This window comes from Adiantum capillus-veneris, chromosome 7, assembly GCF_014529385.1.
Source record: "Adiantum capillus-veneris isolate H3 chromosome 7, ASM1452938v2, whole genome shotgun sequence".
In the NCBI taxonomy this organism is placed as follows: Eukaryota; Viridiplantae; Streptophyta; class Polypodiopsida; order Polypodiales; family Pteridaceae; genus Adiantum; species Adiantum capillus-veneris.
Window position 1 is genome coordinate 133676218 of NC_140937.1, and position 19993 is coordinate 133696210.

The 19993-nt window shown below is 41.4% G+C and overlaps 1 pseudogene; it reads left to right on the forward strand.

Annotated features, from left to right (window-relative positions):
- The first annotated feature begins 567 nt into the window (after nucleotides 1-567).
- LOC147454657 (uncharacterized) lies at nucleotides 568-1896 on the forward strand (annotated as a pseudogene).
- The last annotated feature ends 18097 nt before the right edge of the window (nucleotides 1897-19993 follow it).

Here is a 19993-nt window from a genome sequence, read left to right on the forward strand (position 1 = left end):
GTTGGGCCCTATAAATATCAAAGTGAGTTTTTAAAGTATTTTATAAGTTTGTGAGTTTAAGTTCTTTCTCTCTCTCTCTCTCTCTCTCTCTCTCTCTCTCTCTCTCTCTCTCTCTCTCTCTCTCTCTCTTCCCGATGGAAACCAGAAAACAGGAAACCAACAATCAAGAAACCAACAACCACAAAACAAACAATTAGGAAATCAACCTTTATACTAGACAAACAAAACAAACCTTTATACTAGACCATTGTACTAGTTTCCCTCTTTTATGTTGTATTTTCCCTTATGGTTTGTAGGCCTCATATCTTGAGAATGTGCAGCCAAATTTTCATTTTGGGCATGTTTCGACCCCCGTTTTGCAATTAGAGTGAGTTCACATGCAAAATCACTAAGGTTCAAAATTTTACAGATCTACATATAGGTGGTGCAAAAAACTTTGGTTTTGCTGTAGTGTGCATAGACATTGTTTAGTACAGTGAAACAGGTGTATGTACGCATGTTGTTGTTACAAGTGGTAACCGATTATTTTTAGCACGCTGCTCGAAGAATGTGTGAAAGGTTGGAAACATGTCATCCAACAATGATGGGCTTAACTAGGTTGTCAGTGAGAGGCTGGACAAGAACAACTTCCATGCTTGGAAGTTCAAAATGATCAATTTCCTTATGGGCAAAGGTTATTGGGACTACATTGGTGGAGACAATGAGGTAGCACAACTAGTGCCAGAGGAAGGTGCAAATGCTGCATAAATTAAGACATTTAAAGATTGGAACTAGGGAGCTCAAAAGGTCATGTATTGGATTTTTGTAAGTGTCCAGGACACTATGATTGGGCATATACAAGATTTTCAATCTCCTAAGGAGGCTTGGGACACTTTGCTATGATTGGATGTGTACCAACACAAAGGCAACGAAGCTGCAATTGAAGACTGAGTTGAATATTGTTCAGAAGAAAAGTTTGTCTATCAATGACTATTTGTTGAAGATAAAGAACATATGTGAGTCACTTGCATCTATTGGTGTTACAGTCAACGATGATGATAAAGAAGAAGTCTGTCTATGAGGTTTGGTGCCTAAGTACAAATAGTTTCAAACTAACATCCAGCTTCGAGAGAACATTCCCTCGTTTATAGATTTAGTGTCCTTATTGATTGTGGAAGAGAATAAACTTGAGGAAGACTCCTCTCGCAGGTTTGAAACAATTATCAACAGGTCATTTTCAACAATAGAGGAAGAGGACGTGGTACAAGTCGTGGATGAGAATGAGGACGAGGCAATCGACATGCACAACGACATAACAACAATCATAGTCAGAACATAGGTGGTGGTCAACAAAACTTTGGAGGCAGGGGGAGCCCAACAGTTTGTGGAAATACGCAGCGCAATAATGCAAGTATACATGGAAATATAGTATGTTGGGGTTGTGGAAGACATGTTCCCTTTGAACATGACTTTCCAGACAGGAGGCAACAAAATGATTATGCAACTACTAGCAAGAATGCCAATGAGCCTGAGAGGCTATTTGTGGTGCAACACATGCTGAATACTATGCCTACAAATGTAGAAAAATCCAGTGATAATGTCTAGTATGTGGATTATGGTGCATCAAATCATATGACCAGCCATGGTGAAGGGTTTGAGGAAATGCAAACTTTATGAATTCCTAGCTATGTAGAAATTGGTGATGATACTACACTTTGTATTATGCATACACAAAATGTGTCATTGTCTATGACAGATGGTGAAGTGAAGTACCTAGTTGATGTACTACATTTACCCAATATTACAAAGAACCTGGTTTCTATTGGGAAAATGGTTGAGCAGGGTTTACAGGTCAGGTTTAACTCCAATGGTCTCTTTGTCGAAGAGCATAAGAAGGATGGAAGGCTGGTTGCATAAGAAAATAAAGTGGGTAGAATATCCCCATGATCAGGTCTATGAGGTTGTCCTCCTCATCCTCTCAGTAGTGTTCCAAGGTGAGCCCTACCCAATCTCCCTACCCAATCTGAAGAGAAAACTACTGTCTTCTTTGAGGGTGTGTTTGAGGAGATCAACTGGCACCCACAAACCTTCGTCATCTTAAAAATTGATGGAGTAATTTACTATATGTGTCTCCATGTAGGATGTAAGTGCTTCAAATGAATTAGCATGCAATTCGATGGTAGCCTCCATGTCGATGGATACCTAGAACACGACGGTAAGCTTCTCCATCATGTGTCCTAGGTCATGCGCAAGGAGGGCTTGATTAGCAGTAGCCATTCTTACTGGCGGAGTGCAAGGGGCAATGGAACGTGCTTGGGGATGGATAGATCAAGGAAGCAGTGAAGAAAATGAGAGATGCTCAAACATAAGAAAGTGACTTTAAAATGGGCTTTGCAAGTCACTTATAAAGAAGAAAATTAAAAATAGGACACTTTTATAAAACTTACAAATTCAAAGATGATTAGATTTTAAACGTTCTCTTCCTCAAAAAGCTCGGGCTATAATGCATAAAATTGCCATCCAACACCAAAGTTTGAAACACCATAACTTCACCACCCACCACGACTCTAAAGTCACTTAATGCCTCTAAAACTAAAAATTAGACATTCTCAAATCACAAACTTATACGAAAATGTATTGTGTTAATAGGTGGTGCCAACGTCTAAATTCACGCGAATCAAAGAAGATACTTTGTTGCAAATTAGTAAGAAAAAGAAGAAGTTGGGGGGGGGGGGGGAGGGTAGGTACAGCTGGAGAGCACGTGGGCATAAAGGGAGGAGGTTTTGTTTTGTTTTGTCTGACTGCATTGCAGATGGCGAAGACCCGATGTTGAGTCGCTAGTGAGAAGGGGATTTTTGGGGAGCGATATGAGGCTCAGTCGGTGAGAGAGAAGCGGGAGGGGCGGTTGCAGTCTAGTGCAGAGGGTTGCAACCCTTGTCTTGTAGCTGGATGTAGCCTAGTGAGCGCAGTGAGACGGTCCTCTTGAGGTTGAGGCTGGACATGAGAAGCGGTAGAGATGGGGTGGGTCGTGAATGCAGAGCAGGACGACCACGGGTGGCATGAGCAGCTAGAAGGCATGGATGGCGAGGAACGGCTATGCGCGAGGACCAACACTGCAAGAACTACGTGGGAACAAAAGATAGAAGTAGTTTTGCTTTAGGATCCAGGGTTGCTGGAGTATCTTGTGCGGATTCCATATAAAGAATTGAAAGTTTAGCGAATAGTAGGAGAGAATCTATAGAGTTTCACCATCATATGAGAGTGTTACATTGTAATGACAGTTGCTTGCTTGATATGGATACATCTAGGAAAGGGGATGCTCTTACAAAGAAAGATCCTCTCCTTTCTCTTACGCAGAGGAGTGCCACCGATTCCAATCAGCATTGATGAACACATCCCACACTTCCTCCTTCTTGCACACATGCACTTCAACTTGGTCCATATCAGTGATGTCTGAATTGAGTGCTTCCCATTCACCTCGCGTCTGATTCCATTGCCAGTAAGGGAATATAATAAAGATTTGTTTCTTTGAATGTGGTATCGAATGATCATTTTTTCTGTTACAACCCTGCACTTTAGGGTATCCCCATTGTGCTGACAAAACTTTGAGTCCCAAGCCAATGGAAGCGAGACATTCATTGTTGTTCTACCCTTAGAAATTCACATGGTAGGCATGTGATGAACATCGTCTACCTTGAACGAAAAAACAAAAATATGCAGATGCATAAAAGATGTAAGTGTTGCTTGGTGTGACCCATACATGCACTTCATTGCATTGAAGATTTCATTTTCAATCAGCCATCTAGATTATACAATAGAGGTACTGTCAGGAGTTGGCCAATCACTGTCCATCAGAGTTGGTGGACTAAGTGTTTTCAAGGTCCCATAGTGGTTCCTCGTTGTTGGGACTACATACTCTGTATCAAAGAAGAAGATGGTCCGTTCTACAAGCTCCGACGCAATGCATCCAGAATATAGCAATGAGACAAACTCAAAGTTGTGAGCCGCAAAAGTTTTGGAGAGCGTCTCTAGAGGCTTCCATTCCATAAATGTTGATGGCAATATATGTGCACAAGCCAAGCACCATACCCACAGAGTTTCCTCATTAGAGACTTTATGCGAAAGTATAGCGTTTGCTACAAACAACACTAGAAATACTTACAATTAGCAGGAAAGTGCTTGTGATCCACGTCATTAATTTGTAGTTGAGTGTATCTTCACTTGATTGCTTCCATCGGCTTCCTGCTTCATCTTCAATACATGACCCTTCCAATGATGGGACTTCAATTCAATGAATTGACGAGAGACTTTGTGGGCTACCTTTGTGCTTGGCCGTTATCCAATGGCCATTGTTGTCTTGCTTGCTGTTCAACAGAATGAGCTACCCTTGAATGAGGTCTAGGACTCATGCTATCCAAGCTTCTTGCACTGTGCAAGCTGAAGCTCCCTTATCCCTAAATCTTTGCAAGTTGAAGGTTCCTAAAACCTAAAGCCTAAATCCTTTTAACGGAAGCTCTGTAACCCTAAAGTTTTGCAAATTAAAGGTCCCTGAAACCTAATCTTGGGACAATCGAAGCTACCAAGCTCTACAAGATGTATGTGAGCCCCTAAGATGAGAGTGGAGAATGGGTGAAAGCATGAGAGGAAGACCTCCAGGAAGGGGAAAATGCATTGTATTACAAGCTCTCCATAGCAGAAAAGATGCCAAAACTCAAAACTAGGCTTGGGAGAGAAGGGGAAGGTAGATTGGAGAGAGAGGAGGCCATAAAGGTACTCTTTCAATAGGTGAGAGAGAGAGTGAAAACCAAATGTTTTGGTTCTAGAGGGATGTTGGTGTGGCTTTCATAGTTATGTTGTGAGGTGTGTTCTTCACGATCATTTGATTTTATATTGGAAAGCTTCATGGAATGTATTGTATTCAAGTTGCAAACTAGTTGTTTTAGCTTGCAAAGGGATGCGGCTCTTGGCTGGCACTAATTGAACTGGTGTTTGATGACGTGCCTTCCATTCCTTTAAAGGTTGCACTTGGTTCAACGTTAAGTCCCCATGTTGCCCATCCCCTTGGTTGTGTGGTTAGCTTTGGAGATTTGTGTCGCTATTTATTGGGCAGCCTTGATGTGTAAAGTGGGTGCCCAAGGCAGATTTATGAAGATGGGCACACATGCACCTTGGGCGGTGTGTGAACCATTTTCTCCACCTTGATTCTTACAGTTACAAGAAGGTGCGGCCACCAGTAATTATACCAAAATTAATTTTAGATTTGAGAATTACAACCGGGGATTTCTTAACAAGGGAAATCTACACCACAAGTGAGAGCTAGTCATCACTCTCAATGCTCGATTGTGGCTAGCCCGCGGTGTTGTGTTGTTTGCGGTTTGATTCTGCAATGCAATCATACCATTAGTTACGCTCATGAGCATCTGTGAGTTGACTAGAACATTGAATTGCTCTTGCAAAGTAATCATGGCACACTAGTTGAACACATTGGAAGTATGCATAGCATGGACAGGTTTGCGAGGTTTTGCAAAAATGTTTTTTTCGAGCACTGCTGCAAAGCGCTTACGCAATCGTAGTACATACTAGTAGATGGCATGGCAGGGACGGGCTATGAGATTAGGGGCCAAATCGGAAATAATATTGTGGCGATGTTGTGAAGGTAGGGGACCTCCTCGCGTGTTCCAAAGCTTAACTTGTAGCTCAATCGTGCCCTGTGTCTGCTGTTGTGGCTCATGCAAGTACGTCGTTGATTGAAAAAATGTTCAGTTTTTTAATGGCAATGGCTGCTGCCACATGGGTAGCAGCCATTGGGGAGAGTGTGTGTGTGTGTGTGTCCGGGCGTGGGGAGGGAGAGAGAGAGAGAGAGAGAGAGAGAGAGAGAGAGAGAGAGGGGGGGGGAGAAGGGCATACTGCAGATTTAAATAAGCAGCGTGCTGAATTCATGGCTTTGTGTCTGCTGGCAAACGTGCTCTGTGCCTGCTCTTTGGGCTCTTGGCGCAGATAATGATAAGCTCCCCCATGATCTTTAATTGCGTGTCCAAGTGGGCGTGTGTGTGTGGTGAATATCTTGCACTCATGCAACGCATGCAACCAGTCAATTAAGAAGCCTAATTTGCTGCAGACGCACATGTAAAGATCATGGCGCAGATAATGATAAGCTCCCCCATGATCTTTAATCGTGTGTCCAAGTGGTGAAGCCTAATTTGCTGCAGACGCACATGTAATATTGCACCTGTGTCGAGGCAGGGGAGCAGGGAAGGGCTATTTCCCATTTCTCAAACAAGATGGAGTTGGCTAGTTCGTGCACATGTTGATCTCACAGGGGTTGCCAGCCATGCTTGTCTGCCAAAACAGCCACCATGGCCAGCTGCACATTGGCGATTTTACAATGGAATCCCACGTTTCCAAGTGCTCTATAACTGTCCCACCTATCCCATGAGCTCCCATAGCCAGATCTGTAACTCATTCTCCCTCTTGCAGTACTCTGCTCATGCCGCTGCCTGTCGACAACATGGTTTCCATGAGCTCCTGCAAGGTTTCCTCTCGCTTACTCTCTTATCTTCGTGGGCGTCGGCTGGGTCACCGCCATGCCCGTGTGTTTGATGCAGATACAGACTCTTTTACAACAGGGCCCTCGCCAGCTTTGCACCAGTTTCAAACAGATCTCACAGAGATGCTGGAAAAACTCACCAACACTTCTGCTGATGATTGTTGTAGCTCTTCATCAAATTCATCAGCGGATCGCCTACTGAGCCTTTCTTGGATGTGTCGGGCTTTGGATGCTGTCATTGTCACTCAAGAATCCACGAAGCAAACTCTGCACACCCACGAATCATGCTTGGATCGGAAGATACTTCAGCATTGCATGCACGACAGCTGCCTGCTCATGTGAAGGCTTCTCACCAAGCTCTCAAACGCCTCCAGCGCCTCCAACTCACGAGTGAGGGGGACATTCAAAGAGCACGGTATGCTTTGCTCATGGCCACGACATGGAGGCTTAAAGCTTGCAGTTCCATGCTTAGAAGGATGGGGCAGAGGCTTCCTACCCCTCCCGTGCCGGTGAATTTTGAGGATTTGAAGGCAGGTGCTTCCCTGGCTGCTCTCTACGGAGGCGAGATCTGTACCCTCTTCTTTCTCAGACTTCTCTCAACTGCCCTTTCCTCTAATTCCATTGCAACCCCTTTGCACTTATCAGGACGGCATGCTCGACTTCAGAAAGAGCTGAATGCATCCCAACAAGAGACATGTGGTGCTACTAGTCTCCCTGAGATGGGCACATTGGATGCCTCTTTGCATCAGATCTATGAGTCTTTGCTACATGTCCCCCCCACAGAGCAAGCAAGAAAGGATGTGCAAGACCTAGTGGGCTCCACAAGCGTGCTGGTAAACCATCTGCAAAGCTCCATGGCAAGGCTTCACCATCAGCTTGACCGCATTTCGGCTTCCCTAGTGGACATACAGATGGCCCTTCCTGAGCCACCTGTGACCAGAATGTAGCTAATTGTTACGTGTATATTACTCTTGTATTACTTTCAAACAATTTTGGTAGTGTAGATAATATACACCAAATCAGGTTGTAAATGAATTGTTACAATGAGAGATTGTCATATGAAGGATATATGCTCATCTTTTCCTCATCTTGTGCTTCTCTCAATCCACACAATGGTGTTTGAATTGTTGTTTGGACTGCAACCCTTTCTAATCATCACATTGCACTAATCAAACTTTCAAAATGTACTCAGCGTAAAGATGTCAATAGAAGTAAAGTTGTTCTTCACCTCCTCCTCACATCTACTTTTTCTTTTAACATTGGACAGATGCCTTGTCATGCTCCCACCTCTGCGATTCACCAAGGCCTCCTTTGCAACTTGTTACATCCTTACTTAGCCCCCATGGAAGTGGCAGTCAGAGAGAAAAATGTGACGAGAGAGAGAGAGAGAGAGAGAGAGAGAGAGAGAGAGAGAACTTTCATTCACATTGATGATAATTGGTACAAAGCATAGTTTCTCTTTATAACTTTTTTGTTGTCGGGATGTGTGCGGTCTATCTGAGAAGGTGCAAAACCTATGGCTGTGAGTGTTCATGGTGAGAGTCACAAACACTTTACGAAAAAGCATTTGTGGAGATTCACCAACCCTCTTTCTAAGGGTGAATAAAAATCTAAGAGCGTTCGTGACAGCAAAGTCACATCTTTCTTATCATGTTTAGAAATTGCTTGTTTTCGTAGTTGAGATTATGATGAGAGGATCACCAAATCACATTCAATTTCACTTTAAAAACTATTTAAAAATACTAAAGTTTCATCCATAAAACCTCAATGTTCATACAAGCACAAATCTCAATCAAAACCCAAACCTCTTTCATGGTATCATGTAGCATCGCCCCCAATTACATAGTCGTAGCACCAAACAGTTGAAAGGAATGCACAAGAATCCACCTTCACGGCGAAGATTTTTTGATCTTGCTAAGAATTATGAGCTTCCAAATTGAAGCCCACACACCATTTTGATAAGGGAAAACCCTAATTCACTCCCTCACAAGCTCAGATACAAGATTGCAGAGAGGGGGGACTGCAGCACACATAGATTGGGCAATCATGGAAGCTATTGCACAGTAGAGAAAAATTGCAGGTTTTTTCTATAAAAAGCAGTCCCCCCTCTCTCTTCCCCACGGAAATATGAGTTGATGTGTCAATTTTTGGGCCATTTTGCCACTATGGACCCAAACTAGGTCATTTTCAGTTCATTTTGATCCAAAAAATGTCATTTTTTTAATGCGGAAAATCCCAAACAGAGTCAAAAAAATCCCTAAATTTATGGGACCAGCATAAAAAGCATGGATAAGCATCTTTTTTCATCAATATACCATTTTGGGTCACTTTTCATGCAGTTCTACAACGACATCTGCTAGCTGCTATTTTTGGCAGTTTTTGCTCGCATCATTCTTTATAGGTGAGATGAGTTTTCCACCATGAGACAGTTAGAACATATACATCATAAAACCAAAATAGGCATCTTATCAAGTAGAAAAGCATGCAAAGACACCACATCCAAGGCCACTACTCCCCGGATTGGTATGTACATGATAGCAACCGTAGTAGCCGCTTCAACATATATCAAAATATGTTCATGATTTCCTTTATTTGCAACATTGAGAAGTGTCAAAAGTACATAGTGAGATGAATGATTTTACTTCACACTATGTACATGCCACGGCACAACATCCAGCCACTCTTGATTTCGGTTTTATATCCTAGATCTCTCTCTCTCTCTCTCTCTCTCTCTCTCTCTCTCTCTCTCTCTCTCTCTCTCTCTCTCTCTCTCTAATGCTTGCGGAAGAGGCTTTGATCGTGAAACCTCAAGTTGTTACTCCTAGCAGAGTTAATTCGAATTCCTCTTTGCCCCGCATAGGGAGGAGCATGGGAAGTGAGGAAGATACATCCTATTGAGGTATGGAAGATAACCATCCTCTAACATGACTAGTTTTTTTTCTTCCATTTGTAAAGGCTATTATCATATCCCTAAAGCCTGGGTTAGAAGCATATTAACTATCATAAAACATAGCTCATTGTAAGTTGCTATTGATACCCTATCTACCCTTGGCCATCGGGAAAGTGCATCGGCTACATGATTGTGGTTGCCAGCAATGTGAGCAATGTAAAATTTAAATTGTAAAAAGAAATTTGCCCACCTCATTTGATTTTCGGAGAGCTTGGTTTGTATCATGGATGGAGTCCTCAAGAGGTACTTCCATTTGTCAACGGCATGTAAAACAGCTCGTAGTTCCTTTTGTATATGTCCAACATTTGCTCATTGGATTTGAGTCTTTGAATCTTGTATTCTATGGTATTCCCTTCTTGAAGCAAAGTTTTGCTCGAAGGAAATCATCCAGGCATGACATTGGACCTCAAATAGCTTTGAGAGATCCCATAGTGTAAGCATTAGTTGAGAGATAATTTCTCTTTGAACTTTTCAAAAGTATTTTTCTCTCTTTGCAGTCCATGTATACTTAACGTTGTTTTTTTGTTAAGTCATGTATTAGACCTGCTAAGCATGAATTTTTCTTATGAAGCATCTCTAGTATGCACTCATACCTTTAGAGCTTCACAACTCATGTAGACTCCTTAGATTAGGCCATCTTTTTATTACCTCTACCTTTTGTGGATCCGTACAAGTACCACCTTTAGAGATAATGTGACCTAATTATTGAATCTCTTGAAAAATTCACTTTTCTTTTGGTTAGAAGAAAGCCTAATCTGTCTTGAAACTTACCAGTTCATGCTATTTCCTTTTGAACCCCTCTTGTGGAGCTTATAAAGCTCAATAAGGAGGGTTATTAGGCAGTGAGCTTCATGGTAAAATCTCCATTGCATGGTCATTGTCCCCTCATTGTGGAGATAGCTCACGGGGGTATCATCAATAAGAACATTATGGAATCCATTTAGGAATGTGGACAATTCTAATTCCTCTTGATTCCCGTCTTTTTTATTTTTACTGGTTGAAACATTAATTCATTTATAGACTTTCTAACAAAAATCATGTATATGAAAATATAGATTTTCATTAACTTGTGAAAAGCATGCATATTTACAAGGGATAGGATGCTACTCGACTCATAAACATGTATGTACATATCTCCTAGCATAGGAAAACCCTTTTGCTATGAGCATCCTCTTTTGGAGTTTCCAGCATAGAAACTCAAGGTGGCTCTTTGCGTGCATTTCTTTGGGGACAAGCACGATAGAAATGCCCTTGCTGTCCACACTTGTAGCATTTGTGATCCTTACGATAACACTCTAGCTCTATTGGAGAGAGTCTATTCTTACCTTTGTAGACTCCTTTCTCCTTAGCTTTGTTATCAGTGTTGCTAGAGTTGCCTTTGGAGGAAGTTTGAGCATTATTCCTCCCTCTAGGCTCATTTTGATCCTTCACTTCCATGGGCTTAGAGTTTCTCTTAACCCCTTGTTGGAAATTGGTTTGAGAGGCGACAATAGTATGGTGTATGACCGCCGATATGGTATTAGGCCTTTGTGAGTTAATATACTCGACCATGTCTTTAAGAGGACCTGCACAATATTGTTGCTTTTGCTCCTCAAAGTCTATCTTTTTGTAGATAGTGGCTTTGAGAAGTAAATCTCAAAACTTATTTACATACTTCTGGATAGACTCATAGGGAGAGAGTTTCAAGCTTTTCCATTCCATGAGGACATTGTCTTTAGTGTTGCTTGCCAGAAATTGTTTCATGATGGAGGTCCTTAAAGCCTTCCATGTCCTTGGAGCTTTTCTTTGGGCTCGTAGGCTAGCCCACCATTGATGAGCGGAGCTTTGGAAATGCATAGATACTTGATGCAGTTTAGAGGACTTCATGAAGCCCTCATCACCAAAAAAGGCCACATCAAACTGGTAGATGAAGGCCAAGATCTTGTCCGTAGCACCAAAGGTGCCATCATAGGTAAGTAAAATGGTGTTCTTTCCTCCCTCCTTGAACTTCTTCAGCTTCTTGGACCTTCTCCATATCGGATAGGACTTGCGAGCCCTTTCCTCTTGGGCTCTTTGAGAGAAGAGCCGTTACCTTCATTGGAATATGAGGAAGGTGATGAAGATGGAGATGAGGGTGGCCTCTTTCTCTCTTTTTCCTTCTTTTGGTACCTCTCTTCCTTTTTGTGATAACGAGGAGGAGGACTTTGCAGCGATCTTTCCCTCTTGGGGGGAGTTGGAGATCGTTGAGGCTGTCATCTTCTTGGAGCCACTTCTTTGGAAGTATTGGGAGACTCACTTATTTCTCCTTCCCTTGGTGAAGGCTCTATAGTAGAGAGTTCACCTCTCTTCTTGGATGGAGGTAAGCTTGCTAGTAAACTTTTAAGCACTTCGTATGGGTTCTCCTCTTCTGTCACCGTAGAGAGCCCTCTCTTGGAAATCTCTCGAAGAGACTTCTCAGGTGCTCTCTATTTTGGGGGAGTTTGGAGAATCCCATAACTATGAAGTTGCTGGAAAACTTCACCTTGTAGGGCTGGGTTTCTCAAGCTTGTTGCAGCTTAGAAACAAGAAAATTGATAAACATGAGAGCATCATCATTAGCACCTTCATGTGCAAAATCAAAGTTATCAATGTTAGTTCTACTCTCTTTACTATTGTCAGCCATGTTAACAAAATTTATGTATGTAGTTAGTGTATGCTTTGGCAATTAAAAACCTTAGTTGCCACTCCTCTTAGCCTTTGAAAATCGGCTCTTAAGTATCTACACCCACGGCTCGAAGTGGTTAATTATAGAGAGTAGAGGAGTAGGTCTAACATAGCAGAGTTGCTGAGGGTTATCTCCTTTCGGACTTCTTATGGCTCAATAATGGTAAAGCCGTAGGCAAGTCTAAAAAGACTCCATTATTAAGTCCAACTCTGCCAATGTGTGCACCATATCCCACATAGTGGGCTCAACAAAACCGATAATAGATCCCAATTCCACTTACCCTAATATAATTAACAACATCAACCATTTATAGGCCACTTAAGGACCTCTCTTCTGAAGCAAGAAAAGAGAAACCAAATGCTTTGATACCAATGTAATGGAGATGGCCTATGAACTTAGAGAATAGCGGAATTAAGAGAATTAGAGTGAGTAACTTTGAGAGCATAGAGGGTGAACTTAATTGGTAGTAGCAACTTAATCATAACACTTAATTAAATAGGCATGAGCAACACTTTTACAAGAGAGATAAACTTTAGAGAATACATGACAACAGTTGAGGACCAGATTTATGTGGAGCCGGTCCCCCCTCCAAAAGGCATTTGTATTATAGATTCTCTCATTAAGAGAGACTTGGTACAATAAAATCTTTGTGTTCCTTGAGACCTCTTTGGCAGTATGGAGATGGAAGCTTCATACACCAAGCTTTTGCATAATATCAACAATCAATCTTAGCTTGAAAACAATCAAGAACTTGTGAACATCATTATTCTTTGTGTTCCATAAATCATTTGAGTGCATAAAGATGTATAATTTACTTGCAATAAACCATTAGCCTTCTTGCAATAAGCATAACATACACTTTGTAGAAAGCATTAACTATCCCAAGCCTCAGTCCCAAGACCTCAAACACCTTCGAAGGTGGAGAGAGCTAGCAGGGAATGAGGGTAGGGAAGAGGAAGAAGAAGTATTCCATAGGAGAAAGAAATAATTCCTCACTTATCATCAATCTTCTTGCTTAGCATACATAATAGCATAGTAATAAAGATGGAGAAGATGAAAAGCTTAAGCATTGAAGCATAGCTCTTTGTTGGATTTGCATTCCATAGCCAAGAGTGTTGGTGTAGGCTCTCAACTTCTCAAGGAGCTGGAGCTCTTGCACCTTGCCTAGCACACAATGAGAGTGTTTGTGAGAGTGTGTGGGTGAGTATACCCTCTAAGCAACCCCCTATCTTGCTTGGGTTGACCCCCCCCCTTTGTAGCTCATGCTTGAAGCTCATTGAACCCTCCAGGCCTAGCCAATCACAAGTAGGAGGCATAACAAGCATCAAGGGTAGCCTTATGACAAGTGTCTCCCTTTCCCCTTTGAGAGAGAGGACTTGATAAATGCAAAATCAATTAATTAAATCTCCTAAATTATCATTGGACCCCTTGGGTGACCAATCAATAGGCTTCAGACACACCATGAGGAGGAACTTGACAAGTGTCCCTTTTGCTATCTTTGTACCATGCATGCCTTGTGTGAGTGTGTGGGTGTTCTCTCTCATCCCCCCTCATGTAGGACTCGCCCCCTCCATGTAGGGATTGAATATTTGACTTTTTGACACCTCAAACCCTCATGCATAGGCCCAATTCCCACCACAAGCTTGGCCCTTAAGCACTTTAAGCTTGGACTGGGTTCTCACCTCAAGTACAGCCCTAGCATCTCAAGCATGTCAAGCACCTCAAGAATATCAATAATCAAGCACATCAAGCATCTCAAGCACCTCAATCACCTTAGTCATCAAGCATGACAAGCAGGACAAGCACCTCGAGCTGGGTCGGGTTCCCGCCTCAAGCTCAGCCCTAGCTTACCTGAGGTCAAAGGATTTTTACACACATTATTGGAGGTCTTCAATGAAGCTAATCCTAAGATATTATGCTCCATTGGTTAGCCTTGCTCTTTGATAGACCATCTCTCATTTGGGCCCCTTTTTTTAATGGCTTTGTGTTGAGATAGATCTATAAGCACATCTCAATATCTTAACCCTTGTTTCCGTTTATTCTCCCACATTAAGTGATAATTTTAATATGAGAAAATCAATTTTTATGACAAAAAATGATTTTTTGATATGTATATATGTTGGGGGGGGGGGGGGGGGTTTAAGTAAAAAAGAAGTAAAGATATCTTTTTTGAAAAAAAATAAAATTTTGGCTCTTAGTGACCCACGTTTTTGCTGATGTGGCCACACCTCTTTACTCCCTTCACTTTCAAAAAGCTAGAGAGAGAAGGTGACCTCCTAGGTCCACATCCTACATGTGTCTAAAAAACAGGCTAGAAAAGCTTACTCAAAACTAGCTTCTTCAATGCCCTTATCCCTTAACCCTACACAACATTAACTTTAATCCCTAAAAATTAGGCTTCCTAACAAGGCCCATGCAAGGTCCATATTTCTCCTAATGCTCTACACTAACCTCTCCAAGCATGCTTATCCCATGAAAGGAACACTAACCTATCCACCTTAACCCTACAAGTCGTATCCGAGCTTGCAATGTGATTAGTATCTCTTAATCACGCAAATCAATCCGCATCTATTAAACCCTTCTATGCTAGACCTTGTGAGTCCCCTCTTTCTCACAGGATTGAACCAATTGCTTTGCATTTGCATTTAGATTAGCGGTATCTACTTGCTAATTACACTATTTTGGGCACGTTCTTGATGTATTCCTCGAGCCACTACCCTTGATAGAGTGATTACAACATATTACATGCTTAATTAACACGCATCTTAGTTAATCCAATTTTGTGTGTTCATCAACTGCTACAATTGAGCCCTCATCGGTTCAATTTTTGTTATTTTATGCTAATTATGTTCCATTTTGCATTAATTTTGTGTTTGTTTTGACTTTCGATTTATTGCCTATGTAAAATTCTCATTTTTTACAATTGTGTGTTTTGATTGTCTCTAAAAGAGCTTTCAGCTGCACTTTTAACCTCTAGGTTTGGAGGAGATAAGCCCTCCTTAATCATCTTCCTAATCTTAGGGTGTGTGTGTGCACGCTTTTCTGTCATGGGAGGTTAGCACCTTCAGTGAGAGGGTTCATGAGAAGAAAGAGTAGCTATAGACAATGATATAGACTTGGAGGTAGCAAAGACATACATGCACATACAGGAAGGCCTCTCAAATGGCATAGCTGTATTTCAAAAGAAACTGGCAGATTCTCAGTGCCAATTGGAAGCAATAGAGACAGCGGTTGAAACTGCAAACACGAAGGAAATCATAAGACTCTGTGATGATATTAAAGATGCAAATAAAGTTTTATAGCTTATAGGAGCTTGAGAGATGCTTGACTATGAGAAGCGTGCAACAACTTGCCAGGAAAAGAGGGATAGAGTGCAAGAACTGCTTGACCAGGATGTGACAAGAATTTCTACTTAGATTCACCTATGATGTGATAACTCTGTAGAATCTACTCCCATCATAAGTAGAAAGCACTAGTAGACCTGCTAGAAACCATAATTTCCTGCACTATAAAGCAACGAAGGCAAGGTGAAAACCAATGACCAGGTAGAAACTAGTCTAAGAACCATACCATGACATTGTTTCTAATAGTGCAATGATATGCACCAGTAGAAACCATTTTGGACATGGTAGAAACCCAATTGTTGAAAGAAATCATTATGAACTTCTTGAAAGCAAATGGAAAGTGGTAGAAACCATACGATTGGGATGAATAGAAAGCACAAGTAGACCTACTAGAAACCATAATTGGTTGCACTTTAAACTAGTAAAGGAATGATGGAAACCATTGACTTGGTAGAAACTTATTGAAATTGGTAAAAAGTTGATGGGTTCTAAGATTTCTTATTGGGTACCTCAGTTCTTGGTGATTGAAACCACCAATACAATGTTTGAAACCATGAAATCAATGGTGGAAACCTCAAAATAGTGGTTGAAACCACCAATACAGTGGTGGAAACCTATTGAAACTAGTCAAAAGTAGCTGGGTTTTAAGATTTCTCGGTGGGTACTTCATTTTGTAGTGGTGGATTTCACCAATATAGTGGTTGAAACCACCAATACAATGGTGAAAACCCTCAATATAGTGGTAAAAACCACCAATACAATGTTAAAAATCACCTATAAAGTGGTGAAAAACTATTGAAACTAGTCAATAAGTAGCTGAGGTTTAAGATTTCTTGGTGGATACTTCATTTCGTGGTGGTGGAATTCACCAATATAGTGGATGAAACCACCAATACAATGCTGGAAACCCTCAATATAAAGGTCAAAACAACCAATACAATGTTGGAAACCACCTATAAAGTGGTGGGAACCTATTGAAACTGGTCAAAAGTAGCTAGGTTTTAAGATTTATCGGTGGGTACTTCATTTTGTGGTGGTGGAATTCACCATATAGTGGTTGAACCCACCAATACAATGGTGAAAACCCTCAATATAGTGATAAAAACCACGAATACAATGCTAGAAACCACCTGTATAGTGTTGGAAATCACCAGTAGAGTGTTCCAAGTCTTTTTTGTACATTGTGCATGTAGTCTTGAAGGCTCACAAGCTGGCTCATCACTGAAGACTATCGGCACACAACATTTTAAGAGCATTCCCAAAGTGCAAGGTGTGAGCCCTAGTGGCACCACAAGCAGTCAACGAGTGCAAGGTTTGAATGCAAGTGAAGCATCAAGCCTGCCAACCAGCAATGGCTTTGGTAAGAGCAAAACGGAGGTTGGTGATAAATATTTGGATGATGTCGTCGATGACATTGCGAAGTCTATACCATGTGATGACAAAGAGTCTTCCATTGGGGTGACCCTCGAGAGCTTCTTGTCTTCCAAGAAGAAGGGCACTATTGAAAGGGAGAGGATAGATGTGGAGATGACCAAGACGACATCTCAAGAGGTGGTGAGAAATATGTGGATGTTGTCGCCGACGGAACTGAGAGGTTGATACATTAAACAACAAAGACTTTGCGCAAGTAAAGTACAGTGGGAATCTATGTTCAAGGTGGTTTTCTAAGCCAAAACGGCTCCAAAATGGTCTAGTTAGGATGGAAGGTCCAAGTGTTCAAAGTGATGGGATTATGTCTTGAAATGTAGTGTTCAAGAGGCTCTACGAGCGATTCAGACAACTCCTCAAACGGAGCCCCGGTGTGAAAGATATTAATGTCCAAAGTTGGAAGGTTTTGCAGATCCCCGACGGATAGGGCAACTGTGGACAGATGGCCCCAGCTAATGCCAATGGATAGATGAAAAGTACTCAAATTGCCCATCTTTTTGGATTGTCAATCGGAGCTCTATAGAGTAGATCTCTATAGAGTAGGTTTGGTCAATTGAATATTGTCGGGGGCCAAGTTGACCACATCAAAAATCATGCCATCAGATACTTTGTGGGGGTCAACCAAGTTCAACAAGGTAGTATGGGATGTATGGGATCATTAAGAAGTTACGGCTCTCCATTCTAAGTCTCGAGCACCAAGATACGGTAGGTCGAAGTTTGGGACAATAGCCCGAAGGTTGGTTGCGGCGGGGATAACTTTTTCCAATTTTTGCAGCCTTGGTTGGTGGACCTAGAAGCCTCAAAATCCATCAAGGTTTGCGTGTCTTGAATTTTTCAAGGTGAGTATGCGATCGGGATTTACGACTTTGAAATCAAGAATAAATGGAAGGAGTGTTGTCATCCAAAATTTCATCGGGAAGTTCAGTCTTGGTAGATAAAGTTTTTGAACCTTTAGAGGCTCTATTGAAATATTACAAGGCTATAGTGAAAACCAATTAGACACTGGAACATAGATGGCTACTAACATATCAGCACCTAGAGGTTGAATAATAGAGACTAGAAATGTGCAAAGAGCTCATAGAGACTACCCATGCTTCAAGGGAGCTAGAGAAGCTAAACATCCCTAAACAAGAAGTGTTGATCATGAGACTACTCATGCTTCAATGGATCTAGAGAAGCTTAACATCTCTAAACAAGAAGTGTTGATCCACAAAAGGGATGGGGATATTGAGAAAAAAAGAAACAAAACACGTGATCGAATGAAGCTTGCAACAAAAACACCATTGGACATAAGGTTAGTGGTCAACACCAGTGATGAAACAAGATCACAATTTATGGCACATATCCCAAAGGTAGAGGAGCCACGACCAAGTGAGTTATAGAAAACAAAAGGATGGCAATGCAAATTTGAAATTGGTACATATCACTAAAATCAACATAGATCATGAGTTGTACACAAGAGATATACAATTTATTTATGTTGATGCTGGGTCTATAGAATTTAAAGAGAGTAAACCACACTCTCTACAGAATCTACTATATTTCATAGGAGAACATGAAGCCAAATCTGAGGTTGGTGGACTGATACCATCTTAGTGGAAAGCACACCAAAAATGATGGACACTAAAGGCTTGCAAAGACCTTGTATTCTTGCAAGGTTGATACAATTCAAAGAATAAAGAAGACGTGTCTAAGTGTCATTGAGGTGCAAAGAATCTTAGGTAAATGTATCTTATATGTCACATGGCTTCCACATTATGCACATGTAGCTGCTCCTCTGTACCAATTGTTGAGAAAGAACCATAAATTCAAATGGGGATATGTACATGTAAAAGCTATGAAGAAGGTAAAAAAGTTATTGCAGCGTGCACCGACTTTGAGAAAAGCGGATTATGTGTGTGGAAGGTCTGTCATTGTGATATAGGATACAAGTCTTACAAGGGTTGGATGGAAAATATGACAAGATGATGATGAGGGACAAGGAAGAGGCACATGTATGTGGTGAGATTTGGAGCTAAAGCTCTAAGTTCTTACTAAAGAAAATATCCATAGGTAAAAAGGGAAATGTGCGGCATAGTACGACTTTAAAAAGTGATAAGGATCATTTGATTGTGGAAATATATTGCATGCCTCTTCTCCGAATGATCACAAGCTGCTCAACTCCTAATATTGGTATGTTACATTGGATTGCATACATCAAGTCTTTGAATCTAGAATTCAATCATATTGCAAGGAAAGATAATACAATTTGAGGTATGCTTTCTAGGGCAAGGTATGAATATGAGGAAGATATGGTTGATGAGATGGATGATGTAGGGACAAAGTTCTACACCATACCTCATGCTAAGGGTAACCATGTATGTTGCACAAGCTCACTTAAAAGGTTTGAAGCGGATATGTATGAAAATGGTTTCTCATAGGTCAACATTTGAGTACCTTGTCCTACCTGTACACATATGGGCCCCACGTAACCACCTGGCTCTGGAAAATGGGCAATCATATTTTTGATGCCCCATGCATGGGTATGTACATATGGGAAATCCCCTGCTCCAAACAAATCCTGACATAATTTGCCCATCCCCTAGCCTGCTAGATCATTCATGATCAGCAATAGCAAAAAGAGATATGAGACTCGCCGCGTCACAAGTCTCCTCATCCCTCACCAATATTACTTGCTCCACAGACAGCTCATCTTGCTCCACCATCATCAATCTAGAATGATACAATTTCAGACGTAATCCATTTACCCTTGACTTATATAGAACCTCATCCAGGTTAGCCAACTAATATGTACCATTCGGAAAACACTCCACTACCTTGAAAGGGCCTTCCCACTTAATTGAAACTTCTTTTGGAAGGTGTTGTCCAGCTTACTGTTGTACCGCAAAACCAAGTCATGCTTCTTGATACCCTTACTTTTGACCTTTTCATTTATCTTTGCCAAAGCCTTATCCTCCATCTGCCCATAATGTTCCAATGCACTCATCCTATCCAGTTGAACCTCTTGTAACTGTAAGAGCCTCTCTTTGAATGCATCACTGGGCTGCCCAAGTAACTTTTCT